At 49.4% G+C, this 13,299-nt stretch overlaps 1 long non-coding RNA gene across 1 annotated transcript in view; it reads left to right on the top strand.

Annotated features, from left to right (window-relative positions):
- Positions 1–12,416, top strand: part of LOC125962103 (uncharacterized) — a 159,381-nt gene extending 146,965 nt beyond the window's left edge. Inside the window, exon 4 of the long non-coding RNA XR_007473513.1 lies at positions 11,553–12,416. This is a non-coding gene — a long non-coding RNA (uncharacterized LOC125962103). The remainder of the gene's footprint in view (positions 1–11,552) is intronic.
- Positions 12,417–13,299: the final 883 nt, after the last annotated feature.

Consider the following 13,299-nt stretch of genomic DNA (forward strand, 5'->3'; position numbering starts at 1 on the left):
GGGGTGATAGGTGTGCTCATATGTGATCTTGATTGTGTGATGATTCTATATACAGGTGTATACAGGTATCGAAATGCATCAAACGGCGCACTTTTAACTGTGAAGTTTACTAGAACTCAATTATATCTGCTAAAGAATGAAAAAAAAAAGTAGGGACTTCCCTGACGGTCCAGTGGTTGGGACTCCTCACTTCCACAGCAGGGGAGTGTGGGTTCGATCCCTGGTCGGGGAACTAAGATCCCGCATGCCGTGTGGCATGGCCAAAAAAAAAAAAAGAAGCATGAAAAGTGGCCAAAAAAAAGAATAAGACTTCTGAAGTCAGTCTGGGTTCTAATTCTGGCTTCCCGGCTTCCTAGCTGGAATGACTGTGGGCAAGTTGCTTAAGATCTCTGTGCCTCAGTTTCTTCATCTGTAAAATGGGAATAATCATCTGCTTACCTCATAGAGTTGTACAGGATGGTAATGAAATAAGGATATGCAATGCACTTATGCCAGTGCCTGGCTCACTTTTACTAGTCAATAAATGGTACCTATTATTATTCCTGTTAGTGGACATGCCTGGACGTGTGCATATATGTTACGTGCTTATCTGTGCACACAACTTATATTGGTGTGTCTGTGAGTATCTGTGCAGGAGTGGGAAGCGTGAGTCATGTGTCTGTGTGTGTCCGGGAGGGAGGTAGGGGGAGCCGTGGATTCGTGAGTTCAGGCATGAATCCTCCCTCCTCCAGGCCATCATTACAGCCTTCTCCTCCTCCACAGACTGCATGGGTATTGATTTTTTTGAACAGTTACTAAACCGCTACATTTACTGACTCATTCAGTCTTTTATCATATCCAACAGCACGGTGCCTTTTGGAAATCACATCGCCCTGGTTCCTTCATGGCGTCAGTAAATCAAGTTTATGTTACCATTGAAAATGTCAAAAGGACTCGGCCAAAGGAAACTGGGGACTTTCTGGGGTGGCAGGACCCTGAAGCTGGCTGGCTCTCAGGCTGCAGTGAAGGAAGCTAAAGCTTCCCTCTTTCCACGTGGATACACTTTCTGTGAATTCCCTAAAGCTGGGAGGGAGTCAGAGCATCACCTGGGAGAACAGATGCCTTGGATCTGTCTGGAGTGGGCCTACGCAGGAGGAGGGAATTAGCAGAGGCCTTTGGGGATCGGCTTGGCATCATCAGAATGACTTCCTGGAGCCCTGTCTGTGCTGCTCTGTGCTGGGGGTTTGGGGGGTAAGAGGAGTGTCATTATCCTTGCCCTCAAAGAGGTCACAGATGAGAGCAGTAGAGGCCCAAGCCTGCCCCCTGGCTCCGGGGATGTCTCTCCAGACCAGGTTTGCACATAATGATGTGAGGACAGGGTTCACAGGGTAGACTCTGGGGTCAGACTGCTCTGGGGTTGCCTTGAGTCCCAGACCTGCCACTCAGCAGCTGTGCAGCTTTGGTTAGGTTGCTTAACTTCTCTGGGAGTCTCATCTGCAAAACTGGGATCAGGGCACCTCACACGTTGGCCCCCACTTCCAGGGTCTCAGTTATATATGTTTAGTCTGTATTTGAGTCTAGACCTAATCAGGGGACTCAGGCATCTTTATAAGAAGATCATAGTTGTACTAGGCCACATGTCTCAGGTGCCAGGGGGAGTCCTCCCTACCCGGAACCATGAGGCATCCCAGTTAGAGGGTGTTAGAAAGGACTTTGAGGATTTGGACAGGGTTCAAGGACGTAGAGCTTTGTTCTGGGTTGGATGCTGTCAGGAAGTGAAGATAATTCTGGGTTTGTTTGGTATCTTGATAATTCTTTTCTCTAAGGTGAGAGGAAGAGAGAGGAGCAGCAGTCACACACATTAGCTGGGATCGGGGGATATTTGGTGATTTTCGTGGTTTGGTTAATGTTCATGTGTTGTCTGTGTTCCGACATGATTATAAGGAGTTTTGGTTTTGTCTTGAAGTCACACAGTCTCCTTGTCTATTGTTGATGTCCTGTGAAATTGTTGAAGAGGCAGACACCAGGGGAGCCTCCCTGGGGGTAACTGAGACTGTTTCATCTCCAGACCCCTAGTCTTGGAATGGGCACCGACCCAATCACTAGTGAATATGCTCAGTTCACAAACTTGGCTGTGCAAACAAAAGAAACTTAATTTTCCTAAAACTCAACCTCATTTCTCTTTCAAACCTTCATTCAGCTGGGTAGTGGGAACTTGGTCAATTTCTTCCTGCCTTTTGCTGTGGTTACGTCTCTACTTTCAGGAGGGCTGACACAGAGGTAGAGCAGGGCTGACAATTTGAAATGAAAATTCTAAGTGATATCGTCTAGGTGGGGAGAGAAAGAGTGGACAGCTAGAGGGAATAAAGGTGCTAAGGTTTTGTCTCAGTCGAGCAGAGGGATGTATTTACGGATTAATGTTAGGAGTTGCTGAAATATAATAATGTAAAGATACGGAAGCTAAAAATAGAATATATGACCTCCAATCCAGTAGAGGAGAAATCTCTACAATAGCAACAAAAAACTTGGTCGAGCCAATGGAAACTGGGAAAGGAAAATAAAGAAAAAAGAAGAGGCTGGGAAAATAGAAAACAAAATGAGACAGCAGAAATAAGTGTAAATGTATCATCAATTACAGTAATTATGAGCATATTAAACTAACCAATTAAGAGATTCTTAAATTTGGTTTTAAAAAAGCCAGCTGCATGCTATTTAAGAGCAAAATGGCTAAAACCAAAAAATATCAAAATATTAAAAATAAAGAGATAAAACAATAAAAGAAATGGTAAAAGAAATTACTATCAGATACAATTGAACTCAAGGTGAAAGGTATTAAAAGTATCAAGGACAGGCATTTCATGCTGTGATTCCAACATTAGTCCTGAAAGATATAAAGCAAAATCTGAAATAATTTACAGGGGAAGGTTGACAAAACAATAAGCATAGTGGGTGAATTTAGCATATCTTTCTCAGAAGCTGATAGATTAAAAACCATGTATGCTCATGTATGTATATAAATGTCAATGTCAATGTCAACAAACAGCAAATACATGTGGAAAAAGGCTACGTATTAGACCACAAAAGAAGTCTCCATAAATTTCAAAAAATCTTCATTATCAACAGATCCTCTATCCAGCACGCAATGAAATTAGTAATCAACAACAAAGAGATGATCTGTGTATATGTTTGGAAACTAAAAACACACTTCTAAGTTATCCATGGGTTCAAAAGAAATTTACAACAGAAATTAAGAAGTATTTTGAATTGAAAGTAAGGAAGACACTACATAATCAAGCTTGTCTGATGTAGTTTAACTGATTCTTTGAGGGGTGATTTATACTCTTGCATGCATTTATTAGGAAATTAGAACAGCTGCACATAACTTACAACCCAAGCAATCAACTCAAGAATCTAGAAAGAGAATAAGGGAAACTAGAAAGAAGGAAATAATAAAGGTAATGATAGAAATGAATAAACGCTAAAGCAAATCGAACATCCACAAAAATAAAGACATCAACAAACTAAAAGTGAGTTGCTTAAAAAGGTCGATACTTTAGCAAACGTCGTCAAGACTGACCCAGAAAATAAGAAGGCGTAAATGAACAACATTCCGAGTGAAAAGAGGAAAAGGTGCACAGATAGATATTTTGACCTTGGAAGAACACCGCAAACCACCATGTGCCAGTCGGAGGGAAATACCGGAGGATGCTTCTTGATGCCACTTACATTCCCACAGTGCAGGGCACAGAACCTGGGACAGTGCAGGCTCTTAGAGATTGGCTGACCTGCAGAGATGAATGAAAACCTGGAGAGGAACATGTCATTATGTTAAGACCCTTTTTACTAAATTTTGAGAAATGGCATTCGACTGGGCGGCGTTTGTTCTGATGTGATTCATGGAGCCAGGGAAGTTTTGATGGGAGAAGAAATGTTCAGAAGTCAGAGAGCAAAACATTTCGCGGGGCTGAAGCAGGTGATCGTTAGATGAAGAAGCTGGAGAAGGGAATCCACCGACGAGGATCCAGCACTTGCCAAGGCAAAGAGGTTGGTATGGCGGCTGTTGGCCTCTTACTAGCTGTGCAACTTGGAGCAAGCCTCTTAACCAATCTGAGGCCACATTTCCTCATCTTCAAGCTGAGGGTCATCCCTGTGCCTACCTCATAAACCGCAAAGAGGAAATAAGATAAGGGATGTAAAGCTCCTGGTCCGCGGCTTGTCAGAGAGTTAGCACTCAATAAAGGCAAGTGGGGGTGGCGAGGACGGTGACAGTTATCAGGATTAATTAGAGCAGGACGGCAGCACACGATGATGGGGTGGAAGAGGAAGGTTGGAAGATGAAGATGAATGGCAGGGTCGAGTCAGCTTGGGAAGAGCCTTAAAGGTCACCCCAAAAAGTGGACCTCATTCTAGCCATGCCAAGGAGACATCAAAGGCCTTTGAGTGGGGACTTGCTGAATAAAATGGGGCATCATCTTGTCAAAGGGAGGGGTGTGTGAGGGTCAACCTTGGGGGAGGGACAATCCCCAGGGAAGAAAACGTTTGTAGGTCCTGATCTCCCACTATGTCATGGGTCTTACTACCACCTGAAATCTCTCCTTTTTTTTTTTTTTTTTTTTGGCTCTATTAAGCCCTTTTTAATCTGCCCTGTTGTATGGCATCAGAGCTCTGTGTGTGTGTGCTTGTGCCCATGTGTACATACATGTATTTAAATACTGGAAGCCGCGTCAAGCAGAAGGGTAGCTTTACACAAATTCACTCCATGACCGTGTTTATGAGCCTCCATCTGTTTTCTCTAAACAGGAGCTTGGGCGGAAGAATATTTATCTAACTGGGCTAATTAGAAGAGCTATCTCCCTGCTTGGATGGAGAGCTCAGATGGGAGCAAATCTGGTATTCTCCAGACACGTACGCTGTGGAGTTGGCTGGCCTTGCTGCTCAAAAAAGCTTCAAAGGATGTGGCTTCTGTGTTTAATTTCCCCATCACTCTACCTCCTGAACGCACTGCCTGCTCAGAGAATGCAGAGAACGCCAGTCTTGATGAGTCTTAATGAAATGGGCTACAGGAAGTCCATCTCCTGTCAAGTGAGACCTGCCTGCTTCTTTATGTTAAAATAACTTTTTGTTTAAAAAAACCCTAATTCTTAGACAAATACAAGGGCTGGTTGACACGTCAGTGTCGCCGAGCCCCCGACCCACATCTTTATCCGTATTCCGGACCTAACTGGCCTCCACATTCACACCTGGAGCCGCTCCTAGGAGGTCACCCCCTTCTTCTTCCATCCATGCTTGGTCAGGTAGGGGCTGAGCCAATACAGCAGGCATTTATGAAACACGTACTACGGTCCAGTTCCTATGCGGAGCGTGAATAATCCATTGATGGGTGACGTGTACTCTTAGCCCTCAAGTGTCTGGAGAAGAAGGTGGGTAGACAAGATGTCAGTAGAGTGTGATGAGCACTCTGACTGGGAGATGCAGGAAGGGCAGCGGGAACTGGTGGGCTGTTGGCCGATCTCGAATGGCCTTGGCTGGGGCACTAGGGTGACTTGGCTCTCCTTCACATGACTCTTATCCTCTGTAGCCAAGTCCAGGAACGTTCTCTTAGTCACGGTGGAGGAGCAAGAGAGAACACAGCACCGTGCAAGGTCGGCAGAGACCTAGGTTTGGAACAGGCATGTCGTTCGTGCTGCAGTCTACCGAACACAGCAAATCACAAGGCTTGTCCGGATTCAGTGGGGCAAAGAGACTCACCCCCTATATGGAGAGGAACTGCAAAAGGCATGGATACGGGAGGGGTAAGAAACTGGCGGAACGGCAGGACTGTTATCACTGTCACCACCGTCACGAACTCCGGCATCATTGTCACCAATGACAGTGAAGCACCCCTTCCTCCGTCTCGAACCCTCCGTCCATGTGGCGTTCAACCTACACCCCACCGAGTTCTTCTTCTCGGGTGGGTGTAAACACATCTCACCAGCTCTACACCCAGAATCGAATGTCAGGGATGAACCATTTCCTTGAGAGAAGAAGGAAAGACATCCCTTTCGCTTTCTACAGGAAGAAACTGGAATCCAGAGAGGTCAGCTCATCTGGCGAAGGTCGCACAGCTGGGCTGGGGGGAGGACCAGCCCCTTTCCCTACCCCAGTTTTGGGTGACAGATATGTACCTCGACAGCATCAGCAAAAATGGCTGGTTTGTCCTTTGCTTTCTTCCCGTGCACAGAGCCGAAGCCTTACTCACACAGAGTATCTTCCAGGATCTGGGCTGCTCAGCCCCCTTGGATCCGGAGGCTGCCCGCCTCACCCTCAATGCTTAATTAAAATGAAGATGAAGCGCTCTCTGTGACAGGTCACGCTCCGTGGCAGTCACTGTGCCAAGGACCCAGCGGGGCCGCCGATGTTGAGAATTCTTCTCCAGCTTCTGCCCCAGCAGCAGTTTCCTCCGGGAGCCTCATTTATAATTCCTTTGGTAATTAAAACAACAGATGTTATCGTTAAAAGACTCCTCATTAAATCACAGATAACTTAAGCTTCAGGTGGGTCCTCACTGAATAGTGTCATCCAGTCACCTTTGGAGGGAGTAATAAGCATGTGAAAGGGGAGGTCTCAGCCAGCTCGGAAGATGCCCAGGGCTGCCAGGCGGGGGTGTGTGCCGGGTGCTGACAGATACATCAGGACAGAGGCTGCCGAGGACCCTGAGTGAAGGAACACACGATGCGAGGGTGGAGTGAGTCCCGAAAGGGGCTGCGGTGGAGGGAACAGTCCAGCCGGAAGAGCCCTGGGGTGAGGGCTTGCTCGTTATTGGTATTTAGGGACCATGGCCGCAGGGAGTTCCCAAGACCACTGAGTCCCCGAGAACTGGGAAAGGGGGCCGAGCCTGCTGAGCACCCAGGACACTTGGCGCTCATCCTGGCTGTGGCCACTCGCGCCTTAAGCAAGCCCCATCTCTGAGCCACGGTCCCCTTCTCTGGGAAATGGGCAGAGTGACACCAAGCCCTGAGCTGCGGGGGCGGGAAATGTTTGTAAATCCTCTCACTTGGTGTCTGGAACCGAGGCACCCGGGCGTGTGAACCGCCTGGGCTGCTGCGATGCGTTTCTGAAAGGCCCCCCCATCCAGGAGCTGCCTGAACACAGCTGTGGCTGATGGCTGAGTTGGGGCCCACGTCCCGGCGGGGGTCTGTCTAGGAGCTGCCTGGGGAGGATCTCTCAGGAATATGTGTGTGTGTGTGTGTGTGTGTGTGTGTGTGTTAGACTCAATCCCGCACAAAGGGGCCGTGCCACTGTCTCCAGCCCCACTCCCGCTCGCCATGCTGGCCCCGCCCCCAGATGGAGGAGCTCTCTAGACAGCTCAGGGCAGTAATAACGCGTTTTTATCGACAGTGCCTGACCGTAAACAGAGGGCGCTGATGCCCCTGCACAAGTTGCCTTGAGCACTAAACGATAAAACAGTGAAAGCAAACGCTCCTGCAGTGCTCGCTACATGCAAAGACTTTCCAGACCCTCACCTACATCTGTTCATTGAATCCTCACGACAGCCCTAGGGGAGGGTGGGTGGAGGAGTGAAGAGATGGCTGAGTAGGAGCCTGGGTGGGATTTGGTCAGATTAGTGGGGGCCGGCAGCAGGGCCCTGCAGGATGCTGCCGGAGCCTCCGTGTGCCCCAGTGGTCGGCACGGACCCCTGGGCCCCAGCACCCTCTCGAGCCTTCTCAGCTGTCTCCGAGGCCCTCCTCTGGGCAGCCCAGGCCTGCATGCCCCAGGCAGGCAGGTGCAGAGGCAGCCAGTACTCCTCCCCCAGGGGGCCTGAGCCAGGCCAGGGTGTCCGTCCCACTAGCTCAGATGAGCACCGGGTCAGGCCGGAAGGAAACCCAGGGCACAACCTCAAACGCCAGAGCAGGCCAGGGACCCGGGGAGAATACAGCAGAGCCATGTCATCGTGCTTGCTCACTGTACATGCCCAGCCCAGCACTGCACCCAGCAAACAGAAGACACCCCATCGATATTGGATGGATGGATGGATGGAATGATGGGTGGGCCCTAGGGTTACCGTTTATTGAGTACCTACTACCTGCAGGACTCTGCATGTGTCTCTTACCTGTTTCTTAACAACACACCTGCAAAGTTGCCTTTATTATTCCCATTTTATAGACAGAAAAGTGCAGTTACGTGACTTGCCTAAGTGCACGTTCCCAGAGAGTGATAGCACCAGCATTTGAACCCTGAAACAAGTAACTCCAGGACTGGGTCCTTCCCACTAGGCCACGCCGCTCTTGCAAGACCAGAGCTAAGATGGATTCACCAGCCCTGTCTAGTTGAATTCTGGCCTTCCCTGTGTGTCCCAGAGATGCAGCCAACCGGAACCCATATGTCCTCTGTGCCAGGCCCCAAGCTGAGCACCGGGAATACAGACATGACCATGACCATGGTCTCCGCCCTGGAAGAGTCTGTGGTCTGGAGTCGAGAGGTACTGGCCACACAGAGGGGAGTTCTGGGCTTGGGGTGTGTCCAGGAGCCAGGGAAGCCCAAAGGAGAGGCAGACCGATTCCCCCTGGCACCTTCCCGAGGCTTTGGTGTTTGAACTAGGTTTCGAAGGCAAAGTTAGGAGTCAGACAGGTAAAGGAAAGAGAGGGGAAAGGTCACTCCAGGTAAAAGGAGATTTGAATAGGGGTCCAAACTGGCCTTTTAGAGTACAATTCAGAAATATTCATAATTGATAATATCACTTTAGGGTTTGAATAAGAAAGTAATCTGAGATCTAAATAAAGACTTCCACACCAAATCAAAGAAGCATGAAGAAAACTTTAAGTTCAGGCTGCTTGCTGGTGGCAGCGATGGGGCGGGGTGACAGGGACAGGAGATGAGGCAGGAAGGGGAAGTGGAGGCCAAGCTAGGAAGGGCTTTGATTGTCAGGTCAGGAGACAGGGGCCATCAGAGGTTTAGAGCTGAGGAATGCTGTTCTTGGATGTGCAGTAAGGAAGCCCAATCAGCATTAGAAGATAAAGATGGCCAGAGGCGGGGACCCGATGCCTACATCCGGATGATTCCAGTTATTCTTATGAACCTCAGAATTATAGCGGATTGGAATGAAATGACCCTTGGAGACCGTCGCCAGGCCACTGGTGGGTAACTCGAGATGGTAACTCGAGGCCCAGAGAGGAGTAGCAACAGGCTCAAGATCACACAGCAAGTCGTTAGCCGACCAGGACTTGAAGCAGCAGTTAGGGGAGAAGTGGGTATTCTTCCTGTCTGTCTTTTGTGACTCTGGGTGGTAAGCAGAAAACAAGTCGGTGGCATCAGGAATTGTGGGATCCTGGCATGTCCGAGAAGTTTGTGTAAAATGATGCTCGTAATACATTTTTCCCCTCTGAGGACAGTGAAGCACAAAAGGAGGGGACGAGTGCTTGACAAGGGCTCTGATTAAAGCCCAATACAGCCGTTTTCAACAATAAAGGCTGCTGGCACCGCCGAGAAAAGAGAGAAAAGAGTGACACAAAAGGCAACTGCTCCAGGCCAGGCTGGGAGAGAAGCGGGGTCCCAGTGACGGAGTCAGAGGCTGAGCTGGAGGCCGGGAAGCAACCTGTGGTTGCAGGTCTCATGACTTCCGACCCCCACCCTGTCCTTCAAAGGGAAATTCTGCCCATCGCCCCCAGGATCCCCCCTCCCACACCGGGCCTGCACCCCTGCTCTCCTCCTGGCAGGGGCTCCCATGGCATCCTACATACTAGACAGGGTGATCGTGTGGCATAGATTGTGATCAAGGAAATTTTTGCCGTATAAAATGTTAAAAAAGCAACCCATTGAATTACCTTGCAGTGGTATATCTTTGATTCTGTTTATTAGACTAGCTTCAGCACTGTGCCATTTAAAAATAAAGAAGTAACCTAAACTTATATAAATCCAGAATTGCATTTAAAAATTTACAGCCTGAACCCTAAACACCCTCCTCTGAAACTTTCCTCCAGTCTCCAGTCCCAGCTCCTAAAAGGCCTGGCCCATGTACCACCTCCTCCATGAAGCCTTCTTGGATTGCACCAGTCTGCACTGCTGTCCCTGGACCAAGCCTGCACAGCCTCTTTAGGCTCTCCCAAAGGATGGATCTTCATTCCCTTCCTCTGTTGGCTGTGTTCCCTGAGCAGACCCCTGCCAACCACCCCTCAGAGATCAGAGCTGAGCAAGAGACAAGATCCCACAGCCCAGACTCCTAGGTGCTCAGATCTTCCCTGGAGATGCCACTTGGGATGTGGGTAAGCGGAGCCTCTGGCTGACCCCGTTTTGTATGTGCACAGTCTCTCCTCAGACTTGCCCAGCTGCTCACAGCCTGTTTTTTATGGCTTGTGCTTTGTCAGTGCACGTCTTGTGCTACAGAAAGAGTGAGGGTTCCGGGAGGAGAGCCCCCGTGACATCTTCCTCTTACTTCTGCTTCCTCTTCCGAGGCATGACCGCACACAGGTGCTCAGGAGAGACCAGGCTCTGATTAACCAGAGTGAGGTTTGGGCCCTCTCTTCCGCAGGACTCAGTTTCCCCATCTGCCAAATAAAGGTCTGGTCTGCATAACCTTTAAGTTTGCCTGAAGAGTCAGTGGATAGGAGATTTGAATAGGAGTCCAAATTGGCATTTTGGAGTAGAATTCAGAAATAGGAATGAGAGGCCTTCAGATATTCATAATTGATAATATCACTTTAGGGTTTGAACAAGAAAGTAATCTGAGATCTAAACAAAGACTTCCATACAAAGATGAATTCCAGCATTTCTTGCTCATTACCAGGGAAAAACTAAAGTTGGCAGTGGTATAGCCGGCGCGTGGAATGTTACGTAGCCATCAAATGGTATTTCCAATGAGCACTTCGTGACGGCAGGAAATGATGATGATATGATCACGTGAAGTGACAAAGGCAGAAGAGAAGCGTCTCGAGCCTGTGATGCCGGCTCTGGACACGTGGAGGGGAAAGATTGGGTGGACTGTGTGTGATGCTTACGAGCCCTTCTTAATTTTTTTCTGTGTTTTCTGTGTCTCCTATTGTAAACGTGTGTATCCTACTCCCCTCCCCACAACACACACGTGCACACGCACATGCACACGCACACGCAGTTACACAGGAAGAAGGAAACCCACGTGCCGTCCCCCGTCTGAGCTCTGTGATACAGCCAGGGGGTCTGTGGTTCCCAGAGCGTAGCGTGAGTTGCTAGATGTTTCTGCAAGAGTAGCTTCCTCAGTCTTTGCAAACAGGATGCTGGCTCTCTAAGGTTATGTGGAAGGCGGCAGCCTGGCTGAGGAACCTTCCTGAATGTTCTCTCCCTGACGTCTGAGGCTGCCGCTTCTTCCAAAACTCCCGCTAGGTTTTTGGAAGCAACGTTTCTCTGTTTCCGGAGAGGACATTCGAGGGTATTTTCCACTGCCCAGACATTAACCGCCTAACCCCACCCCCAGTTGTCCCAGCACAGAAGGCTCACTTTAAGTGCTTAACTGGAACACACCTCCCATGGACTTTGGAAGGAAAACACAGGACTCTGGTTGTGGGCCCTTGTCACTCAGGAAATGACCCTGTTGGTTTTTTTTTTTTTTTTCTTTTTTGCTGTAGAGGAATAACAGGAAGGCGCCTCAGAAGAAGGAAAGAGGCAGGCCCGTTATGACCAGCCACACCAAGGTCGGCAGAAACTGTAAGACGACCCACTGAGACCCTGGGTGGGGTTGCCCGAGAGCAGGAAAGCCCAAAAGCCCTGGCTGCCTCCTCGCCTCACCTCCTGGTCCAGCCTCCCCTGTGTGGCCTCACCTCCTGACACACACCTCGTGAGCCTGCGCAGGTGCGTCTTGGCAAATCTCAGGGAGGAGCATGTCTGGCCCCTGCCCTGGGGCAACTCACAGTCTGGTTGGAAGGACTGTGACCCGGGCAAAAAGAACAGTTCCATAGGCTGTGGCCCTGATTTGGAGCCCCCTGTGCGCCAAGAAGAGGCAGCTCTAGGCGGCTGGGGCCCCAGGGGAGACTTCCTGGAGGAGACGGTGTTTGCACCGACTTGTGAGACTTTGGCAGACGCTGAGGCCAGAACCCAATCCTGAAAAGAGATTCATCAAAACCTGGCAAAACTACCCAAAGCCTCTTCTGGATATGACTTTACTTCAGACACAATATTTTGATCATTTCCACATAAGATGGATCAGAAACATATGCATTAATTTCCTCTTAAAAGTATACACTCGCTGTGCTTGGCAAAACGCAGTGCGGGATTCGATGAACGTAAGGCAACCGAAGAATTGTATGGGATCCAAGGCTGGGAGGTCTCAGAAGCCAGAGCGTCTTTCGGCCTGTTTCTGGAGGCTTCTTCTCCAACTCACTTGCAGGGGCCTCAGAAGCCGAAAGTTGAAGTCCAAGGTCAGGCCAGATCTCAATGCACTCCTTCTACAGAGGGTCTGACACCAGCTGGCCCCATCCCGGAGCTGATTTCCTGAAAGAGTAAGTGAACCTCTGCTCCGCTAAATTTGTTAGTGTTTATTCGAAGCAAACCTCCCTCAAACGGTCGTTACATCCCACACTAAGAAGTGCTGCCTATACTTGCTGATCTATGTACACACAGAGAGGTTTGTCATGATCAAGGTTTGGTTTTTCTTAGCCCCAGATCCGAGATAAATCCAAAATCCCCTTTCACAACCGGAGCATCCCCTGACCTCCTGGGGCATGGAAACGGCTCATTGGAGGTAGCGCCCTCAAACCTTGGTCCTTCAGGAACTTCCTTCGCGGTGGGCAGGGTGGTACCAGAGAAAATGGTCACTCCTGCAAGCATGTGCTTGGATGAGCCGTTCTTCAGAACACGAATGCCACTTAGATCTGTTTACAGGGTAGATCTGGGGGTGCAGGCGGGGAGAGGTCCCACCGAATCCTTTGCCAACTGCTGTATAACAAACTACCCCCAAAGTAATGGCTTGCCGCAATAAGCGCTGATGATCTGTCATAGTTTCTGTGGGTCAGGGCTTGGGAGCGGCTTAGCTGGATGGTCCTGGATCAGGGTCTCACATATGAAGGCTCAGCTGGAGCTGGAGGTCCCATTTCCAAGGTGACTCACCCGCCGCGGTTGGCAGGTTGATGCTGGCTGTCGGCAGGAGGCTTCTGTTGCTTTTCATGGGGGTCTTGCCACAGAGCTGCTTGAGCGTCCTCACAACATGGCAGCTCCCCCCTCCCTTGCCACCACCAGGGTGATGGTAGAGAGGAAGGCGGAGGCAATGTCTTCTGTGACTTAGGCTTGGAGGTCACACAACACTACTTCTGCATGTTCTGCTGGTTACACAGACCCTTCCTGATACGACATACACGCACACATACATACACACATAAG

The sequence above is a fragment of the Orcinus orca genome, chromosome 19 (genome assembly GCF_937001465.1).
Source record: "Orcinus orca chromosome 19, mOrcOrc1.1, whole genome shotgun sequence".
In the NCBI taxonomy this organism is placed as follows: Eukaryota; Metazoa; Chordata; class Mammalia; order Artiodactyla; family Delphinidae; genus Orcinus; species Orcinus orca.